Below are 23,463 nucleotides of genomic sequence, written 5' to 3' on the forward strand. Positions count from 1 at the left end.
ATGTTTACTGGCGATATATGATTTGTATAATTAGGCTTGTAAGGATGCAAATGTTCATTGAATTGTTGATTAATGGTATAAGTGTTTTGTAGATTAATCAATTGATTGTTAAGTCTACCTAAACTCCCTCCCAGTTTACTTTTTTTTAATTAAACTGCTTGTTAGTCTGGTGGTTTAGAAACTTTGGATTTACAGCCAAAAAAAAAGCAAATCTATAGCAAATAAAAAAGCAGGAAATCCTCTAATTTGACAAACTGGATTCAGATAGAGTCTGTAATAATGTTCTGATAGATAAAAGATTAACGATTATAAATATTATCTTCCTGGTTTAGTAATTGATTAATCAATCGTTTGGGTTCTACAGGCAACATGACTGCTTTCTCATTTCGATTCTGTTTTGTTTTTTCTTTCGACAAAGAGAAGCATTACAATTGGTTGTTGAATAGTGTACAACATCATCTGATTAAGATGAGAATTTAAAAAAACAGCAGAGTTTTTGATAATAATAATAACAGGTGATAATAATAACTATCGGGATGTCTTCGCTCTGATTATATCTCTCTGAGTATGCTGGGACATTTTTACTTACTATAATACTAGGGCCCTGAAACTGAAACAGCTAAATGGAATTCATTGTGTTATTTACACCTGCACTCTTCCTATTGTGGCATGTCTAAATCATAGACTCACTTATACTCAAATGATTGCTGGCCTACAAAGACAAGTACACAGACTGAGTGAGTGCGTGTATTTCTTTTTTTAAACGTCCCAAAACACAACCTATAACTTATGATTGAAGTTTCTTAAGACAAAATGTTACTGTCATTAATTAACCTTCTGTTGTTTTTGTTTTTTTATCCCATTATACAGAAGGACTCAGTCATTGAAACAGTCCGGGGAATATGCTGAATTCAAGTCCTGCAAATACCTCAAATCACCATGGCCACAGGTAAGAACTTCTCATAGACAGTTTCTCCAGCGATGCCAAAAACAAGATACCATCAGTAGCATTAAAGTAGCTACTGGCTCTTCTCTGTCTGAACTTGGCTGGAGCTTTTGTGTCCCTCTATGCTTTGCACTGACATCTAATAATAATAATAATACATTTAATTTCAAAGCGCTTTTCCAGGTGCTCAAAGACGCTTTACAGTGGTTTGATAAAACACAATAAAATAGAAAAAAATGAAAAATAAAAATAAATAAATATTAAAACAGCAACACAACATAATTCACAAATTAAAAGCCAGTCTGAAGATGTGTGTTTTGGTCAGTGTTTTGAAAGTGGGGGGGGGTCGGTGCAGTCTCTGATGTGTTGTGGAAGGGAGTTCAAGAGGGTGGGGGCAGCGATGGAGAGGGCTCTGTCCCCCCAGGTTCGGAGCTTGGTTCGTGTGACATCTGCCTTTCGATGCAATGTTCCACCTTCTTACTTTGCTAATATAAAGTAATTCTGTTCTTCTTATCTCTTCTCTTCTGTGGCTTAATCAGTTTCTCACTGTTGCACAGAGATAAGGTTTCCTTTTTTTCTTACCCTGTGGCCCTCTGATTGGGTCAGCAACTCAAGCGCCTGGAACCAAGTGCCTCTGTGGTTTCAACATCATTGAGTGTGGAGGTCAGGCGAGCGGCGTGAAAGGCTTGACTTCCACACTAATCAGATGGGCCGGGGTGTCTGTCCTCCATATTAATTAGATCCATTTAAACTAATGATTTTCTCCTTCATGCCTGGAAACAGATCCTCACAGAATTGGGCTTGTTACAGCTCTAGGAAGAGAAATGGGCATGGTACATCAGCGACAATCTGAAAACAGCCTTTCTTTCACTTTTCTTGCTGTTTAATTTATGAAAGACCAGAGGGGACTGCATGCTAACCTTGTAATCTGTATGATATATTTATTCCATGCAATGTGCGCTTTCCATCACTTATATTTCTCACGTGGCAATAAACACTGCAATTTAACACCAAAATCTTGGCTGTCAACATGTCATGGGGGACCTTTGCTGCCGTGCATAGTTGTTAACACTTGACGTATTGGGTGTATTGGCACTTTCCCACAAAATGCTTATGATTTAAAACACTGCAATGTTGCAATGGAAGCAGTAAAAGAAGCCTAAACCATAAAACCACACCTGTGCAGTATACTATTTGATGACTAAAGCCCTTGAATCTATTTTAGGTCCCTACATTGCCATTACCCATACATCTCCCTGATGTGTTCCCTCCCTTTTTATAACCATTGGAAGGAATTCAGCAGTGCACTATGAAAGTGTTGTTCCACAGAACAAAGTGTACAGTGTGGAAACAAGAGAGAGGAGTAAGTGAATTGAAAGAGAAACAGGCAGACCTGCTGAATGTGTAAAACCCCTCATTACTGCCCACAGAACCTTACTGGATGTACTTTTGTTTTGCTAATAAATACATTTACTTTTGATTTCTGTACTGAACTAAATAAAAAAAATCAATTAAATGTCTTCATACGACTCCATTGAGTACTCGTTATTCTTCATACTAAGAGTGAAGTGGCTGAAAAGTACCAGTGGATGGCAGCATAGATCCAACTGTTAGGATAGTTTGCTTTCATCTTATGGGGATGTCAGAATGGTGCTATGCACTGATGAAGAACAAATACATGCTGAATTTAAAGAGTTTTATTAGTTTTTTTCTTTTACAAGTGGGGATAGGAAGTTTTATAAGAATATTCTCTATTTATTTTTCTCTTTTGGCCTGTTGCCCACTTTAAGATGTTTCCTCTCATTAAAAGATAGAGGCTTGTTAGGAATGTGGTATTGTTGTCCATGGAGTATTTTTTAGTGAGCATGGATCCTGAATGAAAGTCAGTTGTCCTCCCGGATTTACCATTTGCATTTTACAGTACATGTATATTGGACATTTTCAAGAATATACACATTTTTGGATGCCCTGCAGGATACAGTTTGCCTCCAATGCATCATACGTCACTTACTTACATTATCGTTCGTTGAATACTAGATATTTTACAAAGCACATTGGCATTCAGCTGCTCCAGTTAAATGTACTTCAGATGCTCAATTTATTACCCGACATTCACTTTATGATCCAAGACATTGACAAGCAGAGCTCTTGTCATGCCTTTTGATCTTTTCTCTGTGAAATAAGTATTGCTCAAGCAGAAAAACCATTGTGCTAATTTATAGCATTACAAAAGCCCTGTCAGAGCTAAAAATAAAACAGCGCTATGCACTTTAGCTCGGGAACACATCAGATCTTACACTCATTAACATGAGTGCATCGGTTTCCCTTATAATGACTGGGTTTTTGGATGCCTGCACACAAGTCTTGGCCGCATTGTTTTAATTAATAGAGGAGGGAAAAAGCATGACAAAATGGGAGCAATGCTCAAGGGCAAGATGGTTCCCAGATAGCAAGCATTCAGGGCTGGACCCCAGAAATAGGACACCACCAGCCACCCATGCTCTGGTCCCATCAGGGTGAAATATTACGGCCGTTTAGCTTCTGTAATGAGGCTTACACACACACACACACACACACACACACACACACACACACACACACACACACACACACACACACACACACACACACACACACACACACACACACACACACACACACACACACACACACACATACACACACACACTGTGCTGACTTTCAATTATGACCTCTGGCCTGGAGGGTTTGCTGGGGACTGTGAAGAGATGGACTGGTGGCTAGACACATCCTCCTGCAGCTACAACCACCCCTGCTTTAGGCTCCAACCTATGCACAACGCATCTTCCGCTGCCCTTCCCTCTTGTTCATTAATATTCATAATTCATGTGGAATGAAGTGATTCAGGATCATTAAACGCACATGAATATTTGTCGGATGAAAGTTTAATTAAGCCATTCCTCTTTGACAGCGTGATGTCCCAGAGCGGCTTCCCATTCACTGCATCCAGTGCACAATTTAGTGGCCTGTACCTTTTTTTTATATAAGTGCTACTCAGCGCTTATCCTGCAACAACCTCCAGCTTTATTTTACACCTCTTGCGCTGCGGGACAGACTCAATTGATGGGGATGGCTGTTTTAGTGGTTCCTATGGTTCCAGTGGCAATATGTGGATCAATCATACTTAATTCAAAAGAGCAGGAGAACCACTTTTGTGGTGGATGTCATTTATTATTCAGGACTGCGGACTATAGGATCGCCTTTTAGATTGTTGAGTAAGTGGGATGTACATACCGCATACAATGTGTCTCTAACAATGTGCTGTATGCTGAGTATAAAATACAATATGCATAAGGTCTGTCATTTCTATAATCTTGTTATAAGCACAGCTTTGAGTGTATTTTAGTCTGAGAAAATCAACATGGCACACATTAAGCCACACACACACACACACACACACACACACACACACACACACACACACACACACACACACACACACACACACACACACACACACACACACACACACACACACACACACACAGTGGACTTAAAGAGGCCCTATTAAGCCTTTTGGAGGTTGTCCCTTCCCTGTAGGGTGCTATATAGTTTCTGTGCATGTGAATGGTCTGCAAAGGCTTAAGCCCCTGTCACACTGTCCCGAAATTGACACCCGATGGACACACGAATATGGAATTGTGAATTTCGCACAAAGATGGCCCCGAACCACACACGAAGGCAACATTTACATTACATTTAAGACATACAACTGCAACGAAAGTAACACAAACAATTATGTTAAAGTATTATGATACTGTACTGATATTTTCCGACTTTGTTCTTTACTTTCTCAGTCTTTATATGTAGAAGATATTAAGTTTTGTTGTTTCCATAGCAACAACAACTTCCTCGCCTTCAAAATAATATATTATATCCTTTTTAGTTTCACAGAACACAAATTGGGTTATTTACATAATATGTTTACGTGATTTTGTTGTGCAATAAAACAACCAGATGGACACACGATAAAGGAAATGTTCAAATTCGGCTCTGATCGTAGCAACATCGGGCCAATCTTTGTGATGCCAAAGATGTTGCCACCGCTCCCAAAGTTGCTGCCGGAGCCTGAGAAACTCCACCGGCGGTCATACAATGGCTTAAGATGCCCTCACGAATGGCCCGATGTTGTTACGATCAGAGCCGAATTTGAACATTTCCTTAATCGTGTGTCCATCGGGTGTCAATTTCGGGACAGTGTGACAGGGGCTTTAACCCCCAAGGCTTTCTCCAGAGGGAGTTTCTCTCCTACCCACTCCCTCCCGCCTGAGTCTATTGGACTCCTTTGTTTACTTCCTGAACATAGTGACGTCACTATGCAACACTGGCGCTTCTATTGGCTAGATTTCCATGACATTTTACATAGGCTAAGGGCGGGACATCTCTAAGTGGTTGACCAATCACAACGAAGCCGGACCGCTAACCAATCAGAGCAGACTGGGCTCTGGTTTCAGACAGAGGGTGAAAAGAGGTGCTGCAGCACAGGCAGTATGAAAACAATAAAGACCTTTTTGAACATTAAAGGATGTAAACATGTCACAGTAGAGACACTACATACAAATATCAACCTGAAAATTAGCAGATTAGGGCCCCTTCAGCATTACTGATTTTCTTCCTGGCAGAATAAATTCAAATCAATCAATTTCTAAAGGTTTGCCTCATTTTTTAAGTGTGGGACTCTAGGGAAATGTTCTGTCCTCACTTTATACGGAACATCTAATGAAGTGACTCTCTCTCTCTCACACACACAGACAAGACCTCATCACTGGCAGCTTGCCACCCCGATTCAACACCCTCTTAAAACAAATGGATGCAGAAATCTTCTGAGGGGTGTCCGAGCCGCTTCGTTTCTTCACAGTTTCTCTCCCCCGTTTCAGCATGCTTGTTATCTCAATGTCGCCGCTGCATGTTGCTGCCGCCCTGACATGCTGTGACTTCATTTTCATAACTGCTTCTCCCTCCCTCTTGCGTTTTGTTTCCCTCTCTTAAACACAAGCGCACACACACACACACACACACACACACACACACACACACACACACACACACACACACACACACACACACACACACACACACACACACACACACACACACACATTAAGTGAAAGATCCATCCTCTTGCTACAGTGCTGCAGTGCTGAGTAGTATCAGAAAGAGAGAGAGAGAAGAGTGTCTGGCATCAGTCCCATTCCACAAAACGGACTGCGGCAGGGCATCCAAAAGCCTTTTTACTTTTACATTGCTTCACTTAAACAGCCTCCTCTTATTCCCCAGTTCGCCCTATAGAGGGAGACTAACATTACCTAACAGTATATGATTAAGAGCATGGAAGTAGCATCTGCTGCAAGGAAATAAAATATTTTGCATTTCCTCTACAGCGCTCCTCCCATTACCTCCGGCCCGTTAACCGTTCCAGAAAGTCAAGTGTCAGCACATTTCAGATGGCCATGCTCACCCCTAATGCCCGCCTGTTGAGGAGCAGAATCATGCCCTTTGCCAAAGGTGCCATATGGAGGGTGTTTTATAGCTGAGGAGAGGAGGGGAAATGTCTGTCCTAGAGGAATAATTAAGAAATGGTTCCCCACAGTATAGAGCTCATCGCATCACAAATCTCATTCAGCACTCTGTGGATATTCCATCTCCAAAACCGCTCCTCTCTCTGGAGCCGCCGTGGCTTTTTAAAACCTCAAACACCTCCAGAGAAGATAATGAGCTCTGTCAAAAAGAGGCCGCTTCTCCTTTTTTCCACTTCCAAAAGTAAGCTTTTTGCATTTCCCCCCCCCCCACTTCGTTATAATCAACAGTGGAGTGTCCCATTTTCCTGCTGCTGAGCAAAACATGCCCTCAGAGACAGTCAATATTGCAGCTTATAACCTATAACTTTGAGCTCAACCCCCGAAGCAGAAAGTTTCCCCCTTTGAAGATTCTCCTCACTATGTTAATCAGCTGATCAGAGGATGTTATGCCAACTCCTTGTGATGCAAATATTTGCGTTACATGCAAAACCTCCAGATTTCGACCATGTCTCTAATTTGCACTTGGGTTCAGTCTAGCACTCTGAATGCCATCAATTACTTTATTGCACCGAGGGAATGTCACTTATTGGATAAAGAACCCCGCAATCAGTCAGACCAACATCTGTAATGCCAGCATATTAAAGACATTACCAAGGAACAATGGGTTTATATTTTTAGTTTTAGAGTCGATAAGACATAAATAAGAATGCCATTGAGAAAAGATAACACAGCTGTTCTCAAATAGATCGTTACTATCGATCAAACGCCACTTGAAAAGCTGAATATTCATAATTCCAATGAAATGCTGGTATAATCAGCCGTTTAATGTTTATTGTGGTTTTAAAAAGAACTCGTATAAACCATGCATGACTGGCGCACAGTTAACGGGTTGTTAAAATACCCTAGGCTTTGTCTAAAATTGCCAACAACTATGAAGTCAATGATGCAAATGAAGTCAAATGCATTTAGCCTTGCCAGTTCATTTAGAGAGTTTATGAGGGAATAATAAGGTCAAAATCTTCTCAATGTGATGCTCATTGTATAAATGAATCCTCGACTGTCTTTCTGGGGATACTTGAATCTTATATTGGCATACAACTGCAGAGCTAACCTTCACATTCAGAGTACGTTCTCCGGAGACCTCAGAGTTGTTGTTTTTCCTCCTCACCCTCACCCCCAGCTCTTTATCTTCACTGTCAGGGTAAAGCACATTACTTCAAACCCATGCAGGAGCTGCTGGAGGCTCGACTGTGTTCCTTTACCGCAAAAATATTAGAAAGGAAAGTTCAAGAGCAGTTTGACAGATCTGGCTAGATAGGACCATGTCAAATCCATTGAAGGCTGTTCCAGGGGTTTGGATCTGTCATTGTCACAACTAATATAGTGTGGTCCCTCCATCCTTGGCTTCTGGGTTTCTCTGTACAAGCGTTCAGCATTTGCCTTGACATTCAACTAATTTATTTATGATGTCGAGAGAGTTGTAGGCATGCCATGAAACTACCACAAAAGGACTTCAGAATAAGATGCTGTGAGGAATGTACTAAACAGTTCTTCCACACTGGTACGACTACTTTTATAATTTTAAACAGGTAGATTATAAGCGATCAGCAACATAACATGCATAAGTTAACAACTCACTCACTCTCAACCAAATCCTGCCTGAAAACCCACCTTTTTAAACTGGAGTATTCAATATCATAATTCCTCTAAACTGATTGTTGTTTTTAAGTCTTTGTTTTTTTAAGTCTCGAATTACTGTTTGACCTTCTTTGTTGCTTTGTTTTTAATTATGCTCTGTAAGGTGTCCTTGAGAGCTTTGAAAGGCGCCAAATAAAATGCATTATTATTTATTTATTATTATATATCAAGGCCAATATACAATATTCTACAGACAAAATAATACATCCCTGTTTGGTGCCGAAGATCCCTGCAAAAGTCACAATTATGATTATTCTCCATAAAACAGTTAATCTTATCACAATTGCAATATCAGTCAAAATAATGGCAATTAGATTCATTTTTTTTAATATATCGTTTTCTCTCATACTGTATGGTAACAAACTAGATGCCCATATACAAATGTAAATGCAAACGGTCTTTATAAATGAACACTAATTTACTTGTTCCACTCTTTTCCCCTATCAATATTGTACATTACAGTGTTTTAAACATCATGCTATGCAGTTACTGTGTTGTACTAACATTCTAGACAAATAGGCTTTTAGATCTTTCCTTATTATTGTTATGTGAATTGTTTTAATGTATTCAGATTTCAAAGGGTGGGAAGTAACTAAGTAAATTAAGTTTGAGGTAGTTGTACTTTACGTGAGTATTCCCATTTTATGCTACTTTATGCTGAGGTAGATTGTGTACTTTTACTCCACTCCATTTATGTTTTACCTTTAGTTACTTTGCAGATGTTTTTGAATGATGTGAAATATAATCAACACCTAAATAAGACTTTAGTTACCCAGCCGAATGCAAAGTAATTAAATCTAGCTACACCTTTACCAGCTTTGACAGACCTTTAATGCATTAATAATTATAATCAAAACACATGATACTGTATATATTATTCTGAAATGGACCCATCTGTATAATGAGTACTTTTACTTTTGGCACTTTTTATTTTGATGCTAATACTTTTGTACTTGAGTAGCCTTTCGAATGCAGGACTTTTACTTGTAACAGAGTATTCCTACACTCTGGTACTTCTACTTTACATAAGTACAAGGTCTGAGTACTTCTCCCACCTCTGGATTTCGTGTCCTTGCCGCTCCATCCTCTCGCCTCTTGCTCTGAGACCTGCAGGAGAGGACCATGACACTGAGGCAGGGGGTAGATTATAATTTCTGCTCATTAATCTTTCAAAACATTGTTACTGGATGTTTGGATTTCAAGATTGAGATGAAGCAACTCTTTGTGTGTAAAGTATTTGATTAATCTTTTTGAAAAGTAGATTTACTATATTGTATAATTTAAACATTCTCAATGCCCTTAGCTAACAACTGTCTGTCCCATCAAAACCAGGTAATACAAATAAGTCATCTGTAGCATGTCAAGATGTAACCTAGCTGCTAAAGATAACACTTTTAGGGGGACGATATTAAAAAGTAAACTGTTTTCTGAGTTAATAGTCTGTAGACTAGAATGAATGGATATTTCAGATTAACATTTAACCAATGCTATTCAATAATTTTACCTCATGAATAAGCATTATGTTTTTTTTTAATAACACCTTAGTCGCTTTCACACCAAGTACTTTGCCGTATTTAGTTCCCAGTACTTAGTTCATCGGAACTAAAGAGCAGATCGTGTTCACACCGGAATAAGTCAAGCCCCCAGGAAGTGCGCCGGACTCTGAGAAAATATTCGTTGTGGCCAAACGGTGGTACTACACTTCCATATCAGTCGCTGGGCCCGGAAAAACTTTTCCCATTGACTAACATTGGGAAAGAGATGTCTGTAAATCGTTTTAAACTAAATAAACTACCCAGTAAGAACATTTGTATAGCCCTGATTAAAAACATTCGGTCCTTAAGTTTAAAATGTGCGGGACTCCCAGCAGCTTCTACTGAAGCCTTCCGAGTAAATCGCCAGAACGCCGACACCTCCTCATCTCCACCGCTCCCATGTTTTCTTTTGTGTTGCCATAAGTTAGTCTCTCTCCATTGGTGTGCTGGGCTAATGCTAATATTGCTAATGCCAGCAAATACAATGGCGGCCTCACAAAACTTTTAAGAGTTTTACGGGGCGTGATTTGCAATTCGCCCAGCCAATCAGAAATGGGAACCTTTTTCTCCCAGGAAAGTACCTGCTCTCTAGCAGGGACTAAAAAGGGGTGAAAAGGTTTGCGCAAAAAAAGTTATATTTTATTTATTTTGGTGAGAACGCAAAATCCCAGAAACTATCGGAACTATTCCTGAGAAAAGTACTCTGGTGGGAAAGCGCCAATTATATACAGGTGTTTTTTAAATACAATTAATAATCCCTCTAGTTTGCATTGTCAGTTGTTCACACAGGTCATATGTAAGCTGGCAGTAAAGTTAATGTTACATAACCTACAGTGATTGTTAAAAGTAATTATCTTTAGGACCGTTAGAGTCGAGGTAGTAAACTGATTTTCAGTCAGTCACACATTCTCCAGTACAATGGGGGATTTTAAAAACTGTGACAGAGATAGGACACTCCTGTGGCATGCCCTTCTGCTTTCAGTTTTTCCTACACTGATGCATGCAGCAACAATGCATCAGTTGGCTGCCCCACTAGATTAAAGGAAAGAACCAGGGATTGTCCAAAAATAGCACTTGTATGAACACTGCCACCAGCCTGGGGACATCATATTCCATCAATCTTTCAAGCATTTATTGACGGGATGTCCACATAAATTTGTCTGACGGGCGTTGGAGCACTATGAAATATTCATTTTATATTTTCTATCCAGTTTTCCCCGATGAGGGGACAAGTCCTGTCCCTCTGGCAATAGAAAGGAGTGCTTCATACATTAACTAGCAGATAATGTTGATGGAATACTGGACTGTAGATAATATATTGATGGCACTGGTTTATATCATGTGTGTGCAGGGTAGAGTGGGAACTGATGACAAGAAAGTCACATTTTAATACGAGCAACAGGGTGACCTGGTTAAAAGATAGACTGAATTATACAGTTAATCTCTACGATGAAACGTGCATTCATACTGCTGAACAATTCTCTAGTTAGACACAACAAGCTCCATCATGGAGGGGCGTCAGCTGACATCTGTTGACACATCAACTGTCTATTTCCCTGCTTGTAAGCGATGATATGAACCTGTTGTCACACCTCAGGGACTTCTGAAGCCTCCTATCTCATTAGAAATACAGTTTTATAATCTGACTTGTGTCAAAAAACGTTATGGCCAATGGTTGTATTTCAAAATTGGTGTTAATATAAACGGGGATTTAAGTCAGGCTTTTTTTGTCTGGAAGTCAGTGGAGTTTTGGGTTAGATTCCCGAAATAAGGACCTACAAGCTTATCCAATTTTCACATTTGTGTCGTACAACATAAAATAGGTCAGTAAATACCCCACTGGTGAACATATGAAGGTTAAACGTGTCTTAAAACGGCAAAGAAGTGACTTAATGAGACTACTAAACATCGTAAAGGCCCAGATACACAGGCCCGAAATCGGCAGTAAATGGGAGTCGGGCCGAACATGAGCATGGGCACGCCCTATTCGGAGTGGTGTGCGCCGCACCGTTGGGTCTTTTCTGCCGACCTGACGCCTTTCGTTGCCGATTCAACATGTTGAATCGGTGTCGGGAACACCACCGGAAGTCGGACAAAGGGATAACACTGATTGGCTGTTCAGCTAGCGAATCAGTGCATGAGAAGCGGTAACGGAAGTGAGGGAGGTAAACAAATGATTTAAAATGGAAGATGGAACACACATGGACGGCTATTTCACCTCATCGGTTTATAGAGCTCCTGTTCGTTCATGTTTTCAATGGACGAGAGTGAAAATGGAAAGAAAAACGCTATTTGTTGTTTGTTTATATCACAGTCTGTTCTTCTTCTCTGTCTTCCGGTTGTTCCGGTTGTTGCCTCTTTTGAATGATGAATACACACTACCGCCGCCTGCTGGTAAGGAGAGTTATTGCCACTCACGCATACGCAGTTCATACGAGCTCGGCTCGGATTTGCGGTGTGTTCCAGTGCGCGAAGTCGGCAAATACGCAGGAGAGTCCGGCGACGCAACAGCCGGTGTCGGCGTCGGCGACTTCTCAGGTGACTGGCCGGTGTATCTGGGCCTTTTGGCCGAACACGAGTCCGCCTTTAGCTTAACGATGTTGACGTGAAGCCATAAAACCAACATTTGGTTTGTTTGTTTGTTTACAACCTTAGCTTTTTACTTCTGGCGATTCCATTTGCGCTTCAACTATGATGAAGGTGGTGTTAATATGTGGACTTTATGATGTTGAAAAAGAACGTGTAAACTTGTGTTTGCCACAGAGGGTTCTTTTTGCTGCAATATTCCAAAATATGATGGAAAATCCCAAAATCATGGAGGGACCCCTTTGGGATACTAACTTACGTCATCACTGCACCACTCAACAACTGGCACTCGTAAGGGTGTGTAAAAAGAAAAATACATTTGCCTATTCTCGCTTTGTTTTCTTTAAAGTAACATCGATGTAACTGCTCTTGGATGAGGCACCAAGGTTACTCTGTGGTGTGGTGCTTCCTATTTAAAATATGTCGGAAAGTAAATAAATTATGCACATCAATCCGTGCGGCGAGTATAAGAAAAATGCTGTTGAGTGTAATTATAGCTTCAGATATGGATGGGAATCGGAGGGGTGATGGAGTTGGTGTTCCATAAATCATATTGTATAGCCTTGCATGTGGCTGTAACATCAACACATGCCTTCAATTTATGGTAGTGCATTGCATTTTTGCAACCAGGCGATTGCGAGCACAGCACCGTGCTGGAGAATATGTAAAAAGGAGATTTATTGTTTCCTTTATTGTGTTTTACAAAGAGTCCGGACAAAGTCATAAACCGCGGCGAAAATGTATATCAACAAACTGACAGGCTGTGAAGAAGAAAAACAGCAATGACTGGAATAGGTTGAAATTGAAATTCAACATATTCAGAGATAACATGAGGGGAGTGAAGAGATCTTAATGATAGAGGGCTGATCCAAAACCAATTCCTTATTCATCTCCGGGGTCAGGAAAGTGTCAGGCGTGATCGAGGCGACTACAGCGCAGTTCAAGAATGACAACAGAGGAATAAGGAGTCCTTCCAATGATATATGACTTTATTAATGGGCGACTCAGGAGAGGGGGAAAGGTTGGGAGCATTACGACTCTGATAGCACACTTTCCCCCACGATCCCAACCTCTGCTCTGCTCCCAATGTTTTAATTCCATTGTGATGCAGGGACCAGATAAGCGCGCTGTTTGCTGGGTCAAAGACCACAAACACTGAGATCAACATTGCTAATCTACTATATACAGCAGCCGAGTGACTGACATGACAGCAAGAGGAGATGAGAATTGTATAACAGAGTGGAATAATTCTTGACTACTAATTGAAATCGACCAAAATATCATTAATATGGAGAATTCTAGTCATAATTAGCAACGTGTTTCTGTTTGTGTACCTTCTCAAATTGCTCTACTTGGTAGATAAACAGTGTTTTCCTCATCATGAATATTCTTTGTTAATATTCATCTATGGTAAATAAAAAAGCTGCATCTTTAACTTTTCCACCCCGCACAGCCTTGCACACGGGGAGGTCTTTTCACTATCTTATTTTGATAATTTCCATCTGGCTAATGAGTGCTTATTTTTACCGTGCCCGGAGGCGCACTTGTTTGTATTGTTGTATTTCATCACTTGGTTAAATGTTAATTGAGCTTTTCATATCATTTGTGCTGAGTTAATGTCTCACTCAAAGGATTTCTCCCAAATTAGCTGTAAGGGTCTCTGCAGGTGTTGCAATTCCTCTCTCAGTGCTAGGTTCTGTGCATAATTGTTTGTTGTTAAACCATGTTTCTTCGCTTAATGAGCCGTCTGTTGGGCTTGGAACAGTAAACGATTTTGAACTGCAGACCATCATGCGATTGCCACCGCTTATGCTGTCCAAGCACATGATGATTTTCATGCCATAATGTAATCATTGCAATAGAGGATCTCTGCAACATCAGTGGTTTTTCAACTGCTCTCTGCTGCCTACATGCATCTTTATCCCCCGTTACATCTTTGCTGTTTAGCATAATCAATGGTTTACAATTTTTGAAAACCCCTCTGTCTCATGGCACTGTAATTACTCCAAAGTATTTCACCTATACAGCAATAATAGAATATGCTAATCACAGAAAGAGTGAGATGTGCGACCACACAGCTAATAAGGTTTATACATTTAGAATAATAACAGCATTTGACAGTTGTTCCTCACCAATCCATACTATATACAATACTGTGTGAGAGGTTGTGGATGGAGATGCTTTCTAAATGCTTAAGGGTGTGCTTTCCACAAATTGATTCCAAGATATTATTGTTCAATGCAGATAGCACATGTCCATTTAGTTCAACCAACATGCGTGTTGTATGTAACTCTAATTGAATGGGATACACACATGCAATGGCTTGGGTCTCCAAAAGGAGCCCCAAATGGACTACATGTTTCATTCTAATGAGAATTTTTGCTTTAGGGGCAGCAATAAATTAGTCAAAAGACTCACGCACTTAAGTAAGCACGTGCATCAGCAAGTTTGTATCCATGCTCTGCAGCACTGGATTTATGAAGGCTTTTGTTTACTTGGACACCAATCAGGGCAGTAAGGTATACGGGCTCCCCAGAGTGCAGGCAGAAGCTTAAAACCACTCCCTATAGGGGAAACATTCAGATATGAAGAAGAGTTATTGAATGGTTTAATGGCAAATATCGAATCTGCATTTGGAAAGGACTTGAAGGTGGTATCTTGTTTCTTAATTAGAGAGGGGATTGACATACTTAACATTTGGACGTTTGCTGGGGCTTTATAGGGTTTTTAACAAATTCATAAGTTATACAAGATCTTGGTTGTGCAGATTATTAGCTGGATCCATTGTTAGTTTGGTCTTCTCGTGAGTGAGTTAGTTAATAATTAAGACGGTCACAGTATTAGATTTTCACTCCATAGTGGCCAAAGGATTTCATGTTTGATATCTCATTATCTAAAGGAAATTAGAAAAAACATTTACAGTAATAATGTTATCACCCACATCTAGGGATGCATACCGGTATCCGATATTACCGAAATACCGATTACTGGTGGCTACGGTATACCGTACCGAAATCAGATCCAGTTTCGATACTTTTAAAAAAATGCAAAAGAAATTTAATTTTAAAAGTGAGCCGTAATATCCTTAAACTCAGGCCCAAACCGTCGAATTACGATGTCAATTTTGACGCGAAACTCCACAAACGAGTCACTGTGGAATGTGGGCTGCATCATATTGTTGACATCCGCCAGCCAATTAGATCGCGCGCCTTGCACCGGCTTCAGTTTATGTATTTTTCATTGTTTTTTCAATACTAGAAAGGTAAAAGTCCCACAAATGAACTGTGATTTGTTTTCTCTCACCAGTGAAGGCAAATGTTGATTTTAAAGATGAGATTTGTTTGTTTGTGCAATGCCGAGATCTCATGACCTTTATTCTATTATTTATTTGTTCTCTAGTCGAATCCTAGGTTTAACATTAATTATAACGGTGGTATAACGGTCTGTTTGCATTGACAAGATGTGCTATTCACGCGGCACACCTGATGGCGGGTTTTATAAAAGATATTCCATAATCGGTTTTCTTCATATTTTTAATGTATTTTTCATTGTTTGTTCAGTACTAGTCCAAGAAGTCCCACAATTGAATTTAATATTCATTTGACATATTAAGTATATCGTAAAGCGCTTCATGGGAGTAATTATGGGATGATACATTTTCAAAGTATCACGATATGTATCGGTTGAGTATCGTTCAGCGGTATCGGTATCGGTATCGTAAAAAAGTCAACGATATTTATCCCGACATCCAACTTTGTTGATTTGTTCTTGATCTTTGCCTCTTTTTCTTTGCCTAATGAATTGCTCTGTGTGTGGGGTGTTGGAGGAAGAAGATGGAATGGATGGGAATTATTTAAGAGGCATTGGATTATTGACACTATATTATCATATGTGTATTATTAACATCAAATCAATATTTCAGCTTTTAAGTATCACAGTTATCATCAACACCCCTATTAATAAAAACATAGAATACCCTTTAAGTTGTACCATTTACGGGATTTGATATTAGGTTTGGGGAATAATTACCCATATGAGATTTGTGTAACTACACTGAAAAAACTGAAACGTTGACTTTAATTAAATGTATTATGTCCACAGATTTCACATAACTGTGTTAGGTTAGTTGAAAGCAATAATATTACATTTAAATAAAGAATAATGTTATTGCTTTCAACTAACCTAATGCAGTTATCTGTTGACATTATACATTTAATTAAAGCCACTGTTACAGTTTGTTCAGTGTATATGCACTTCATATTTAGAGAGGCAACTGACCCTGTTACTTGGCACCGTTACAGCGACTGGCCATATTATGGAAGCCTGGGCAAAGAATGATAGACAGCAGGAAACTAAAGTAAAGAGATGTAGAGATCGACAGGAGCAGTGACAGGCAGGCCGGGAGTGTGTGAGGACTGAGCAGTGTGTGAGGACTGAGCAGTGTGTGAGGACTGAGGAGTGTGTGAGGACTGAGGAGTCTGTGAGGACTGAGCAGTGTGTGTGAGGACTGAGCAGTGTGTGTGAGGACTGAGGAGTGTGTGTGAGGAGTTGCTCTGAGCCTTGCCTAAGTCACGCTCCGGGCTGTGAGCATGTGACCGAGGCAGTGCAGGTACTGCAGTTGCAGCAGTTGGTAATTGCCACTGTATCAGCAACATGCCGTCTGCGTCTCCATTTCATTAGCTTTGCATCCGCTTCCAATATATGTTGGGGGAAGCATTATTACCTCCTCCCCCTCCCTTTCTTCTTTACTTCATTATAAAATCTCTGAAAATAGTTAACAAGCTGTGGCTTAAGAAAAGGCGGGGGTAGTTCTATAAATATATATTTCATCAAGTTTCATTGAACTGTAATAATGTATATCATATTGCACACATACTGTACATTCCAGAGTATGTGGTTTCATTGTAATCAAGTAGCATATTTTTTAGTAGTTTTCTAGCACTGAATAGGTTAAAAGCCTTTTGCAGATATGCTATAAAGCTGCCCTGTCCCTCTCCTCTTCTCCCTTATGTATTGTCTACACACTAATGTGCAGGCAGCCTCCTTTACATTTTACAGTAAGACATGGTGGGAAGTTTTGTTTTAACAAGACCTCCCAGAAGACCTTCCTCTGGGGTAGGGAGTACAGCTACCTGAAATTCGAGCAGGTTGGATAGCCAGAAGCAAAATCCCAGAGCTAGCAGCAGCAGCAGAGGAAAGGTTGCAAACTACTAACGCATGAATAAAAACATAAATGCAAAATGCAGATGAACATGCTCACTCACGCACATATAAAACCACTAAAACAAGTTCTTGTTGGATCTAAATTTAGAAGTTCAAGGGCGCAGAAAAAAGGGCATTGAGCTGCTGCACAGCCACACGGGAACATTAGGTGGTTACTCAAACTTGAGTCATACTCAATTCTAAAAAAAAGAGAGTTCAGACTTTACTTGAAATGTGTGTTTTAGTGACGTCAGACTTGATCCAGACTCATTGAAGATGATGTATAAGCTATACAATCCAACCATAGATTGCTATGGCACTCTGAACATTTCATTGAAGGCACCATCAGCTCAGCATGTTGTGAATGTGAGGTCAACTCTATATATCAACACACAGAAAATCTATATACAGCATGGGTTAGCTTTTAGACATTCAGTAACTTTAAACCCCCACAAGCAGAGGGCAGAAATGATGAACATGAATATGTAAATAGAACAATAATGGTATTCTTTCACAGAGTATCGCAAATGTTTTTTTGGAAGTGCAATCATCACATTCACACTTGAAAATTGGCTTCCGATCTCAGCACCGACTCGACAAATCAAGTGCTAAATGAAACCCTCTGAAATTACACAAACATGCCAAAACAGTGACGGCAACTCTCGATGAGAATGTCAATCAAGATAATTGAGAACCCTCACAGTATGCTGGAATCTGTAAGTGAGGACTATATGACATCCTCTCGAGCTGTGAGAGAGAGTTTGAATATTTAAGTGAGAGAGAGGAGTGCTGGGGTGAAGTGGAGGAGTAAGTTTCCCCCCTCATCATTTCTCTCTACCTGGCATAAATCATCCTCATCCAATTATGATAGAGTCTGCAGCCAGATTACGTGCTTTTACCATGGAGCAGGAGGAAGATCATTCTTACAGACGTCTCCTACAGTGAATAAGAGTGAGATTTAATTTGGGCTTCAACGGAGCATGTCCTTTTAATTAATGGGGCTCGGCTGAGTTGGAGATGGTGCAGCTATTTAAAATGTTAAATGGTTTTTCGGATTTTCTTTTCTCGCTCAAAAGATCCCCCTTCTCACCAGCACTACACACACACATAACCCACTCTCTGGATAGGTTGGTGCAGGCATGAGTCCTGAATTAATGCTAAATGAATTAGCACTTTACAGCTAAAGAGATGATCATGATGATGATTTTATGATGTAGATTTGTACATAGATATATATATAAACACTAGATAACTCACCCGCGCTGCTGGCCAATGGAGACCGACGTTGCAACATGGCGGCCATGTTGCCACAGGCAGCTCGCTCATTCATAGCATTATGTCTATGGTGCACTATTGAAATAACCGTAGATTGCTCAATTTTCAACCAATTTTCAAACGGTTTGGTTTGTTATAAACATCAAAGAAGTAATTATGATACTGCATACTTATAATTATAATCATGAACTTTTTTTTGTCGACATGTCTTGTTGTCTCCTGTATCATAGCCATGCTAATAAAGTCTATAATAAACCAAACCGTTTGTAAATCAGTCAAGATTTCAGCGAGTTAAGAGTATTTTTGTGCAGATCACTCACCTTACAACAGCTGTAGCAGTAGTTGTTGACTGTGGCAAGATGGCCGCCGGTGAGCTATGCTGGCGACTCCCCCTTGAGCCATCTAGTGTTTATATATATCTATGGTTTTGTAGCCCAACATAACATATGTCAGTGAAAACCCACTCCTTATGTCCGAAGCTTCTCTGTGTATATAAAAACAGTGTGCTAACGAGTTAGTTAGTTACACTTAACCTCATTCAACATTAGTCTTTAGCTTAGCGATGTAGCGACTTAGCTGTTGTAACCATGAGCTATTTACTTCTGGTGAACTCATAAAAGTGGTGTTGATGCTTGGAGTGTATCCCGCTGCATAGAACATATCATAAATGTGTGTTTGCCAAAGAGGTTATTTCCTGCAGTATTCTGAAAAAATCCCATTGCTTGTTGTTGAGGGACCCCTTGCAGCCTATAAAAATAAGTCATCACTGCACCACTCCATGCTGTCAGAGTTACTCTGGTGGCATCTGTGATTAATTGTGCCTGTGCTGAAAGAAGGGCTTCGTTCTGGTAAGAAGCGTGTGTGTGAGGCTGGGATTGAAGTAGCTACAGAGAAGTGATTGATTGATTGATTGAAGCCTTGTGTCATCTGCAATCTGGTATTACCCCAGTGTTTATACAGACTTGTATTTGTGTTGCTCAGGGAGGTTTGGAAGCCAAATCCCAACAGGAATTAGCATCCACACTTACCTGGCATCTGGTGAATGTGTCCTGAAGGAAGGAGGGACCCTTAGGGCAGTGTCAGAGAGAGAGTTAAAGAAATGGGTGGGAAAGTTTGATGTAGGAGAATATGAGAGAAAAAAAAGAATAACAACACGTTCAATTAACAGCTTTAGAACCCTGACATATTTAAAGGTCACTACATGTCTTTGTCAGTGTGATGTGCCGTGTCCTGTTAGAAGAGCACATGGACGGAGCTTTGGACACACGTGTTTGCTGCGATTCCCCGTGGAAATACTGAAAGCCTTTTGAATCATCAGGGTGACAAATCAGGAGACATGATTATTTTCCATTTGTGCATCAGGACAACCTTGCAACCCTGTCTCCTACAGAAGAACATGCTCAAACTAAACTGTATTCTCAAATATGTTTCAGTGAGACAAAATAAAACTACTTGGTTAATTCAAGGCAACACTCTTCTTGTTGAGGTTAATCAAACGGGGCCTAATAGAAGTATGTACGTAGAGATTCAGACGTAAATTAAAATGAATGAACCATGACTTCCTGTTTTACACAGGCCATCAACAGTGATCTCCTGGGTGAAGGTCAATTACCTAATTAACCAATTATTTCTACCACGCCAATTTGTGTTTTTAACAGGGTGTTATGCTCCAGAGTGTTTCTTGACTTCCTTCCTGAGTCTTATCATCACTGATAGAATGCCAGACAACCAGGGAAGACTCAAGATTGAACAATTATTAACCTTTAGAGATGCAGTAATGAATTGTGGTTTGCTATTTCACTGTTACCAGCCTTTATGATGGGCAAAGCTAACCAGCTGATGGCTCTAGTTTTCTATTTATCTTACAGACGAAAGTGGTTTTAATATAAACCTCTAATTTTCAAAAAGTGAAAAGCCTAATTTTGAAAATGTGGAGGATTGGCTTTAGGTACGAATATATTACCAACATATCATTTTAAAAACGTGTGCTCTCCACATGTAAAAAAATAAGATGCTTCCAGTTGTTCAAAATGAGATCAGTAAAAAATAAGAAAAAAGTTAATGTCTTCAAAAACAAAGATATACAATGAAAGGAGTTCATCTGGGAATATTTTTTGAGAGGGAAATTCAACTTAATATTTTACTTAATTTTTAAAACAATATTTACAAACACAATGAATATTGAATATTAAACTGAGGTATCAAAACTAAGGTGTTGAATGTGTTAGTTTGGGACTTTTTGCGTATATATGATATACATGTATTTTCTGTTTTCTTACTCGGCTTGGACTGGAAGCTGTAGGGTCGCCGGTTCAAGTCCCCGACCAGACCTAAAATATGGAGTGTGGACTGCTACTTGGAGAGGTCCCAGTGCACCTCCTGCCCTGCCATGGTTCCCCTTGAGCAAGGCACCAGGCACCCCCCTTCCCCCCCCCCCACTCCCACTCCCATTGCTCCCCGGGCGCTGTACAATAGCTGCCCACTGCTCCTAGTACTAGACTCCTGGTACTAGGATGGGTTAAATGCAGAGGCCAAATGTCACTGTGTTTGCTGTGTGCTCTGCATGTGTGACCATTAAAGAGGGTTTCATCCCTCCCTATTCTTCTTAGGATTTCAGCCTTCACCTTTTTGGCAGTATACATTTACTTTGGTTTGTAATGTTTTCATGATTAATGACTTACTCTTCTTTATTCTTTATATCTGTATTTCAGTTATAAGTTTAAGATAACCAGGGAAAAAACGATTTAGTTGACCTTGAATGTTACCTTGTGTTATAAAGGCTCCACACAACCACATATCTTTCCCTTTCCCGGGTTCCATCATAGAATTGTAACAAATAAAATGTTCGATCACACAGCATTATTTGGACATCACAACAAATGGCAGAGGGGATGAAGAAGAATCCTGGCCGCTCTGCAGATAGTTTACCCTCGTGAGCCATGATAACCCCGACCCTCCCTTCCCAGCATGCACCGTCACCCTCACACCGCTTCCCACCTCCTTCCCCCGCAACCCACTGATCCCTAGGGCTACCATTTGTGAATTCATCTCTGCCCTCACAGCCCTGCTCAGCTGTCACATCGCATCTTGCACGCGCAGATAGTCAACTATAACAGTGTTCGGGCTTTTCATTCTCCATACACCCAGTTTCCACCTCCCATCATGCAATGTGACCCACACTTTCTGTACTATTACCCATAGCTTTTACCCCTCACTCTGCCCACTCACCCACCCGCCACAGCTGTGGTTGGGTGGTAAGAGCTCTTCCCCCTTGGATTTGCTTTCTTCTTCTTCTTCCTCCTCTATTTCTCTGTGAAACCTCTTAGATGTTTCCTTCAGGGAGATCTGAGAAGAAGTCGGTCTTATACTCTGTATTAGAAGCTGTGTTTGATTCACACTGCTTTCAGTGCTGCATCTTTAAAAGAGGCTCCAAGAAATATTGAATAAATCTTCTTAAAATTGCAAATCGCAGAGGTTAACTTCAAACTGTGAAGCTGTAACACCATGGCAACAACAGAGTTAGCTTGGTTAATATAAGACACACGCAAAGTTGTGATGGAAAAGTGTCAGAAGTTGAAATCTAAAGGCCTAGAGTTTTATTTTAACATATTTTGAAGTGTTATTATTTCTGCATTTTAAAGTGGGTACTGCCTTCCCTTTATGTTTAAGAAGCTAATAACTTACATCTGATTGATTTATAAGTGACGAGTGGTGCTATGCTTTACTACACTATGTTTCTGTGCATAGGCTCTAGTGAAATACTTTTTTTTACTATTTCAGATATTCGTAATGAAGAAGTTTGACAACAGAAATAAAAACACTAGCAGACATGGAGCGAGTTAAAAAGCCTACTTCACTTTTGAAGGACTTGTCGTAGTTCTTAAGACTCATGTATATAAATGTTGACTGAACTCACACTTCCAATCTCCATGCTCGAACGCAACTATTTGTTCGGGTCAAGGAATAAAGAACTTTAGACCACATACAGATGTAGTGAATTCCCATTGAATGCATAATGAGTTTGAGAGAGTTGTCAGAACACAGGCAGGGTCTCATCACAGTGTGGGACCGTCATTATCAAACATGGTTGGTATTTGATATTGACTTGCTGCTTGAGTTGTGGAATCTAACATAGCTTTGTTTAATAAGTGTATCTCAGAGTTATTTGTCTACTGCTACCTCCAATACAGTTTCACCAGGGAGGACATGACTAAAATGATTCCTGTTATTGCCGGTGCATTATTTGAAAATGTTCATATTAGTGGTTTTGGATGGAAATCCATAGAACCTGGCTTCTATTAAATATGCTTATATACCTGTAAAAGGAATCTCCAACATTGGGACATGTAGGCTAATAATAACAATAAAGTTTGAAGCAAAGCATACTTTCTCTTCTGCACCACTTCATATTCTGTAGAATTTAGTCATAAAATGGGATAGGTGAGAGAACATCAAAAGCATCTATTCATAAACCTTGGGGATCTGTGTTTTTTTAATGGATGGTAGAATTGAGGACAGGATACAGAAGAATGGGCTCAGCTAGAGGAAAGGAAGTGTCTGGTGAGAGCTGGTCAGACGCGCTGTAGAGAGTGCAGTGAAGGGACAGGAGGCCTGGTGGGATCCGCCGGAGTGGAAGAGAGACTAGTTTGACAGAAAACAGAGA

At 40.1% G+C, this 23,463-nt stretch overlaps 1 long non-coding RNA gene across 1 annotated transcript in view; it reads left to right on the top strand.

The window, feature by feature from the left end:
- The window catches only part of LOC307035904, a 34,017-nt gene that overhangs the window by 358 nt on the left and 10,196 nt on the right, over positions 1 to 23,463 (top strand). The window contains exon 2 of the long non-coding RNA XR_013807234.1: positions 871 to 949. This is a non-coding gene — a long non-coding RNA (uncharacterized lncRNA). The remainder of the gene's footprint in view (positions 1 to 870; positions 950 to 23,463) is intronic.

Source organism: Notothenia rossii (genome assembly GCF_949606895.1).
Source record: "Notothenia rossii genome assembly, chromosome: 4".
NCBI classification, from domain to species: domain Eukaryota; kingdom Metazoa; phylum Chordata; class Actinopteri; order Perciformes; family Nototheniidae; genus Notothenia; species Notothenia rossii.